The sequence below is a fragment of the Hipposideros armiger genome, unplaced genomic scaffold (assembly GCF_001890085.2).
Source record: "Hipposideros armiger isolate ML-2016 unplaced genomic scaffold, ASM189008v1 scaffold_97, whole genome shotgun sequence".
In the NCBI taxonomy this organism is placed as follows: domain Eukaryota; kingdom Metazoa; phylum Chordata; class Mammalia; order Chiroptera; family Hipposideridae; genus Hipposideros; species Hipposideros armiger.
Window position 1 is genome coordinate 736,371 of NW_017731447.1, and position 9,229 is coordinate 745,599.

Genomic DNA, 9,229 nt, shown 5'->3' on the forward strand with positions numbered 1-9,229 from the left:
GAGTTCTTAACCATCGCGCCACTCGGCCGGCCCTGGATTATTTTCATGTATTATTTTTCTGGATATTTTTCAGATGTGAAAATAATTCCCACTGAAATTGTTATTGGCATTTTAATTAAGCCTGTAAACAAGGCTGGGATAAACTGGCCTCTCTTCAATATTCAGTCTTCTGATCTGGAAGTCTTTTACTCTGGTCTTCCTTTATATTCATCAGGAGAAACTTACAGCATTCATTATTGAATTATTCCTAGCACATTACACTTCTGTAATTGTTTTAACTAGAAGCATTTTCCCCTTTATATATTTAAACTGATTCTTGATGTGCAATTGGGAAAGTGCTTATTTTGTATATTTGTTCATATTTAGCCACCTTTCTAATTTTTATTGGTTCTAATAGTTTGCCAATGGATTCTCTTAGGTTTTCTGGGTAGACAATCGTAGAACTGCTAGTCGTGGTATTTTTTATTTCCTTTCCAGTAGCCCATCTTATTTCTGTTTCCTATCTTTTTGCATTGGCTAGGATATCCAGGATAGTTTTAATTAATACAGTGAAACCAGGTATTTTTATCTTGGTCCTCATTTTAACTAGACTATATCTGGTGTTTGCCCTTTAAATATTACATATGCCATTGTTTAATATAAATATTATTTATCATTTAGAAAATCATATTTCTAGATAATTAAACTTTGTTTATTCAGAATTGGTATAAAATTTTTCTGAACTACCTTTTAGACATCTGCTGAGATCATGAGAATTTTCTCTTTAGACTTACTGGTGGTATATTCCATAATATTAAATGATTCTTGTATTCCCAGAATAACCCAATAATATCATCATGGATTGTTGTTCTTATATACTCTTGAAATTGATAGCACTTTTCAAAAAAATTGTGTCTAGGTATACAGTGAGATGGTTTGTAATTTTCTATTTTATGCCATCTTTCTCCAAGTCTGTTACAGTAGGATTATACTTGTTTTGTAAATTAAACTAGTTTGGGTTCATTTATTAAGGTTTTAATATTTTCCTTTACTCCGGAATAGTTTAAATGGCATAGGAATTATTTGCTCCTTTAAAAATTAAAAGCAAAATTATCCAAAAATGGAGCATGCTTAGATATCAATTCTTCTTAATTATTAATCTAATTGGATTACCTATTTCTTTCTGGAATCAGCTTTATTAGTTTCAGGTTGATTTTTAAATATATTAGCATAAAGTTGTTTTTGTTTAATTACCATTTGAAATTATTGTATCTATTACCATATTTCCTTTCTCATGTGTATTTTTATCTCTGTATTTTCTCTTGCCATAATAATATTAGACATAAATTTTCCACTTTATGGTTTATTTACAAAAATCCATTCTTAGGTTTATTTGTCTATACCACTATTTTTTGTTTAAAAAAATGAATTAATTTTTAAAAGTTTCCTTATATTTGGCTTACTGTTATTTTTCTAGATTCTTGAGATTATTACTTAATTTATTTTATTTTTTGTTTTGTAAAAAAAAAAAAGCATTTTAAAGCTACTCATTTGCCTTCAATTAACAGCTTTGGCTATATTCCACAAATTAAAATAGTGTTTTCATTTTTGAAAATTTGAATAGTTAAAATGACCTCTTTAACCTAGTATTTTTACATTTCCAAGTGCATGTGTGATCTCTGAGATTATTTCATTATGGAATAGGGCCTAACAATGTCTACTTTTATCAATTAATTAATTGATTTTTTAATTTATGATCTAATGCTATATATATTTTTTAAATGTTCTCAGCACATTCCAGAGATAAGGCTAAGGCTAGGAGGGCTGCCTTCCAACAAAGTATGGGGGTCATTGAAGCCTCCATCTCCACTTCCATCCCCTCTTCAGCGCCCATCTCAGAATGAAAGGCAGAAGTACAGGAATAAGTATGAAAGAATAAGTGTCCCAATTATCTTGGGTTAAGTTATTAAGGCAGACTCACATTATTATAATGAAAAAAATGTCTCAGGCTATTGTCTCCCTGTTCTACTCCACACGTCTGGGTGGCTTCAACTCTCTAAGGAAATGATAAGGAAAGAGAGAGAAAGCAGTGGACTACCAGATGAATATGAACCCATACACAGAGCACCGGTGGAGTGAGCCTATGGCTTTTCCTGGTCCTGGGTTCCTAAGTATCTGTGGCTTCCTTCTAAGCAGCAATATTGTGAGATACAATAGGGATAGATATAGATGATACAGATAGATATACAGATATAGATATAGATATAGATATAGATGTAGATGTAGATATAGATACAGATATAGGTATAGAATTTTATACTTGTATATGTTAAGAACAATAACCTCACTAAATTCAGAAGAAACAGGTTAGCACTACTCAAAACACTCGCTGGGCTATATGAACGCTGTAACATTTTTAGACCTGAGCCATATTTTTCCTCTTCATGACATTTTGTCGTTGTTGCCTCATGCAGACTCTTCACTGGACCATTCTCCATCATGGAGCTAAGTAGACCACATACAATCCACTCCTACTTAATGCTGAATTCATTGACCCGTGTTTTTTTCTCATCATAATTCATTTCTTAAAGGCCAGAGCAACCAAACATGGACGTACGTACACCATATAGTTTGAAGATGGTACACAGACTTCTTTCTCAAAACACAGCATATGTTCCCTTCAGGATTTGCACCCAGTATCCCTAATGGCACCAGACCAATATCTAGAGACAAGGTACAACGTAACCCCGCCATTAATGTGTTGGTTGAACTAAGGGAAGAAAGAAACTGTATCTCACAGGAGTTGCAGGCCCTGAAAGATGGTCTGTTTAATGTTACCCGGCAAAGATGGGTGCCATCTTTCAGGATATGGCCCTCAATAGGCTATCTATCAGTCATTGATTTAAGGTCTTCATTGATTTAATGGCCCAATCAAGGCCATTGATTGAGAGCTATGGGCCTCAATCTGTGAAACACATGACAGTTTTGCCAGTGTTCTTATCACTTTTATAGAGGAGCAGGATTTTTGGAGGTTCTTACTCTGCCATTTTGGAAGTCACGATTTTCTCCGTATTTTCCCCTGCTTTGTTTGATTGAGATAATTGGAGGCGCCTAATAATGCATCTTCTTCAGAGAGAATTTACATTTGTTTCCGGTAGGAGACACGAACACCACCAATCCCAGATCACAATAATCCAATCAGGGACTGAGGTAATTCGAAGCTGACTTCGGTCCCTTCTAGGGACAGACTATTTTTGGTTCACCTTCTTCCTGTGATGTGACCATTCATGGTCTTAACCCAGATCATGGGGTTTTTATCAGGGCATCCCATCGATGGCAGGCTCCTCCGTCCCTAAGTCTGCTGAAAGTTCTGCTCAGCATCTTAGCTCCTCAGCCACATCTTCTGGAATCGTCAAACACTCTTAGGAGAAAACTGGCCAGAAAATCCAGGCTCATCTCACTGGGTTTCCTTCTTCTCTCAGGACGTGGCCCAATAACTCTTCATTGACTTGTGATTTCTCTAATACTTCCAAAACTGATTTTTAAAGATTTTTTTTTTTTGCCTAGCTTTTCTAATCATGCTCAGCAGGAGAATGGGTCTGACCTTCCAATTCAGCTACAGCTGGAAACAGCCCTGTGAGCTATCACATTTGCAGGAAGTATAAGCAAGAGAGACAACAAGGAGAGCACCTCCCAGCCGAGTCAGAGACTCTTAGTGAATCTGCTTGGCTGGTCCACACAATAGTTCTGCTTCTGCCTCATCAGCCAGATGTTTGTCACACGGCCACACCTGGCTTCAAGGGAGGGTGGAAAATGTAGGCCGATAACATGACATATGGCCACCCTAAATAGAACTGGGGTCTTATTACTATGAAAAGAGAGGAATGGGTATTGAGTAAGCAACACAGTCTCTGCGACATTCCTCATCCATAAAGTGGAAATACTATCAATACCTAACTTATAAAGTTGATATGAGGATTAAAAGAAACAATGCAGATAAACCTCTTGGCACAGTGCTGGGTAGGTAAATGGTGAACATTCAATAAATGTTAGCAATAGTACTATTATAATAATTTGAATAAAATAGATTAGTAAATGATCCACAGGGAAAGGAAGCAATGCTTTGAACTTCCTGTCTCTAGTTTCCCATGGTCACCTGAAGCCTCTTATACAGTCAGTCAGATAAACTTAGGGATAAAAATTTCCACTATCATTGCTTTGTTTTAAAAAGTATTTTCTTGATTTATAACAGCTGATTATAAATCGAGCCCACAGTTGGTATTAAAACACACGTACATTTCCCTTACAATTACACCTGGGTTTTCTTGGACCGTCCACATTTTTATATAGCTTCATCCTTTTCAACCTAACAAATATGTAAATAAATGTGACGTACTTTTTGCACCATTGTTAAGACCCATCATATTCAACAACAATACAATCCACACTTGAGAACAAATCCCTTTGTCAGATAAAGGTCTTGATTTTTAGTTGCACATAGATAGCGTTCACCAGGCTCATAATAGCTCCTGTATGATATTTGGGGTTATTTTGACAGTTCTCTGTCCTTCCTACTTCTTATGACAATCACCCCCAGACTGTCTTAGATATACAGTAATGAATAAATTATAGGGGCCACAGAACTTTCCATTGCAACAGCCACAACAAAAAAATAACACAACTACCATAGCCACAACAAAACTACCACAGCCACCTCCTGGCATGGATCAGATATGACAGAGTGAGTATGTGTGTCTGTGTGTGTGAGCATGCGCACTGGAATCCCAGCATGGCAACAGTGTCACTGCTGGTGACTATGAGAAGGAGAAAAATTACTGGAGTGACACAAATTACTAATTACTTTATTATGCAGTGAGAAGAATAAGAAGCTGGAAGTTGTTTCAGCAAATTCTATTTTTAAGCAAATAATTGTTGGGTTTCCAACGCTCTAAATTAAGTAATTCTCCTCGAGACCTTCCTTAGGTCCCCCTCTTTGAACTCCAGTGGCTGGCAAAGAATTGCAGCTGTCTCTGGGATGGGCTGCGGATTTCACTTGTAATTATTATTTTTTTTTCCAAACATGCTATCCTTAAAATGAGATATCTTCAGAGGCGTTTTTCTTCCCCCAGCAATTAGGAACGGTTTTACTGAGTCATCTGCAGCTTTTCCTCTCATTCTATAGGAGGTGGCTTTGAGTAGTAGAAAGGTTTTTGTTTTTTTAAAGTAGGAGAAGAAGAACTTGGAGCCAAGTTTAAGAGCAGGTGCTGCCACGTCCCTGACTCTGTGACCTTATATCTGCAACCTTCACCAGTGCGAAGTAAGACAGTGTATTAGCACTTTTAAACTGAAAACCACACGCATCTCACCTGCTGGACCTGGGCAAGTTGCTCACGCCTCTTTGCTTCCATGACCTCATTTGTGAAATGATTATAACACATCTAACCTTCATCCAAACCATGTCCCTCACCTTAGTCTTAGCTTTGCTCCTGACAGGAAGAACCATTATCAGAATTCTGGGGTGAGTAAGCCACATAAAGCACAGGCCACATTCAGGACATAGGAAGTGTCAACCATCATTGGTGCCTTTGCCCTCTCCTGCTCACGTTGCGAACCTGAAGTCCAAGGGCCTGGGCCTGTTTATCTTGGATCTGTGCTCAGTGTTTGTGAACAGGATGCCCTGAGAGCAATTTCTCAGCTAAGCATTTGTTCAAGTAAACTGAGGTACGTCTGTGTATGGACCATAACGCCTACAACTCCACTTAAAAATATGTCTCCAGAAAGGAGAGAAAACTTATGGCACACCTGCAAAAGGGTTAAGGGCTTTACGGAAATATTTTGTCTAATGCTAAGAATCGTGCAAATGGTTATTACTCCCACTGAACAGATGAGGGGACTGAGGTTTACAGAGGTCAACTGTGTCTCATGCAAGTCAGTACTTCTAGCCAGGCTCATTTAGGAGAGGGAGGGAGGGAGAGAGAACAGACATGTGTATGTCTGTATTAGTGGTCTTTTCGTCACCCTCATGTCACATACAGGAAGTCACCATCAATTCTGTCATCTCACTGGTTCATTGTAAGGCTTTAGACAAATTATCTCCCCTCTCTATGGACCTCAGGTTGTTTTTCTGTTGTTATTCTGTGTGTGTGTGTGTGTGTGTGTGTGTGTGTGTGTGTGTGTTTGCTTTTTATATCAGTAAAATGGCGGTTGAGGGAGATGTGATGGAACTTTGGGCAAGAAGGGGCAATCTCAGATAAATGCTCTCCCTATCTACACCAACCTGATAGGATTCTCTATGAGATTTCCCCTCTTTTTTTTTTTAAGATTTTTATTGGGGAATTGGGGGGATGGGAACAGTGCTGGGGAATTGGGGGAAGGGGAACAAACAAGTTGCTGTCCTTTTGTTCTTCAGTCTAGTAGTGGACGATGTTGCTTCACTGGCCCAAGTTGGCACCATCATTGCGCTCTTCCAGGGTGAGGCAGATCAGTCGCCAGCTTCTGGACGGCCGCTCACTGCGGCTGCTGACAGCTCATGCTGGCTGCTGGCTACACACGGTAGCCCATGGCAACCCACTGCCACAGGGACTGCAGTCCACGCCGTCGCCGGCGACTCATGGCAGGCCAGCTCCAGGTTGAGCTGTTGTTCAGCGTCTTAGCTGTAGAGGGCAACGTCACTGGCCCTCATATGTGGGATCCGAACCAGGGCCCTCTGGCATCCCAAGCCAGTTCTTAACCATCGCACCACTCGGCCAGCCCTCCCCTCATTTTTATACACATCACACTTCTCATTCCAGACCCAGTTTCTCCAAAGCCATCATCCAAATCAAACCCTGAGCTGTGTGTCTTGGCTTCATTTATAACCAGTGCTGCCCACGTTCATCTAGTAGTTAGCTGGTCAGGGCCCACTGCCTTCCCACCCCGAGGACAGTCATAAACATCCAGAAAGGAATCGAAAAAGAGAGCACCGGGGCATGCGCGAGACTGGGAGGCACCTCGGGGACCATCTACAATCCCCTCATTTTACAGGTGAGGAGTCAGGGTCCTGGAGGGGTTGATAGGCTCGCCACAGCTCCCCCAGCAAAGACACCATCCTAATACTTGCTTCTAGGCATCAACAGACTCACCGTGGATCGTGAATTCACAGACATTAGATGGATCAACAGGCAGCAGGAGTTGAATGTCGTGGGCTACAGGCATGGGGGCTGTCAGGAAAAGAAATGCTCAGAGTGCTTGAAGAAGGCTTCCTGAAATAGATGTGTTGTGAAATAGGCATCCGAGTGTGTGACGAACATGGAGAAGAACGCGCTTGAAGACGAGGAAGCAGAGTTAGATCTCAGAGGTTGTGGCACAGACTTATTACGTGTGGCTAGTTGTCTCTGCCAATACCTGAGCTCCTCTTCTTCCTTAGAAATAGATTTCCAGATTTTTTCGCTGGGCATAGAAACACTCAGAATAAAAACTACATTTCCCAGCCTCCTTTGCAGGCAGGCGTGGCTAAGTTTTGGCCAATGAGATATAAGACAGAGGTGGTGTGCACATGCAAGTGCCTGCAAAGGAATGGCCACGTCCTTCTATCTCCTCTCCTCTTTATGCCAACTCTAGTGCAGATATGATGGTTGGATCCTGAGTAGATGTCCTGACCATGAGGTGGCATGCTAATGAAAGCAGAGCCACAAGTTTGAGAGTTTGAGGCTGCCTACCCTCAACTATTTATATTAGTATTTCTCTCTTGTTGAAGTCACTGATTTTTGTCTTTTTTTCCCCCTGCAACTGAATCTAATTCTAGCTAATAGAGAGGTGGGAGAGGAATAAATTCAGAAGCCCCTAATAAAATCCAGAGACCTAGACAGGGAAGTTGGCCTTGCAGAGAATGAGTGAATTGAGAAGAATTCTGACACTGACATGCTGGTAGACAGAGTGGATGTTTCAGACAGACCAGTGGTTCTCAAACTTGACTGCGTATCAGAATCATCTCGAGAGCTTCTTAAAACACATTGCTGGGCCTACCCCCCAGAGTTTCTAATTCTGTTAGTTTGGAACTTGGGGCCTAAACATTTGCATGTCTAATGAGTTACCAGGACACTGATGCTGTTGGTGTAGGGGGGCATACATTATCCTTGTTCTAGATTTCTCAAAGATACTTATCCAAACCCAGTTTTCTTGGGTGGGTCTCAGCTTTGCATCCCTGACAAGGAGATGTGGTGATTTCAACTGCTTTCCAAGATCAGGGAATGTGGGGAGGCAGGAGAGGGTCTGGAACAGCTTAGGCAAGCTGAGCATCCAGAGAAGAGATTTGTGATGCAAATGATTTACTGGTGTTCAGCTGGGAGCAGAAGGGATTTCAATATGGTGAGCCAAATCGAATTTATTACCTGACAATTGGCCCTAAATTAATGCAAGACTGTGCCTCCTAATGTGCTCTAAGGGAGAGGGTCCCTGACAGCTTGAGATGGGCAGGATCTGAGACATTGATCTGAGCTGGATGCAGAAAGGGCTTCTCCCCAGTTTGCCAGTATACGCTGAGCCCAGAGAGTGACCAGCACCCCACTTGGAGGCCATCTCCAATTTCACTTCCTGCAGATTTAGCCCTGATTAACCCAACCCAGCTCCATCCAGAATGGACTTGGTTCTCCCAATGCCCTTGCCTCTCCAGGTTGATTCCTCAGGAGGCTGCCTTGGGCTTGTGCACAGGCTGCTGAGTCTTCAGCAGTAAGATGCTGCAGGACGAAGCTGATTATGTTTAGAGAAGCAAACTGTTAGCACTGTGGAAGTATATTTGACCTCCTCAAAGGAAGTTGTAAATATAAATACCCAAAGAAGAAGAATTCTTTTCCCTATTTTTTTTTTTTTAGCTGAGCCATCCTGCCACCTGTTGGCAGCTCAGCGGCGGCTCAGCTTGGGCCGGGACTCGAACCACTCCCTATTTCTTTAGTTACTCATCTCCCTATCCGTTCCCTCTCCTCCCTTCCCCTTCCCTTCCCACTCTTCCTCCACTACTTTCCCACGGAGCCCCTGATATGGTGCACACAGAAGCATGACCACAATAAATGATGACCAGTGGATTGAGCATCCTTGGGACTTCCATTATTTACTCATTAAACAGTATGTGCTAGGATATGAGTCACGATGGCCTGTTGACCATAGAAAACTCATAATCTAGTCTAAGAGACAGGCAAGCAAAGCGTTAAACAGAAAAGTATGCTCTATGGTCCTAAAGGCTAGTATATAGAGGAGTGAGGGACAGGGCATTTTG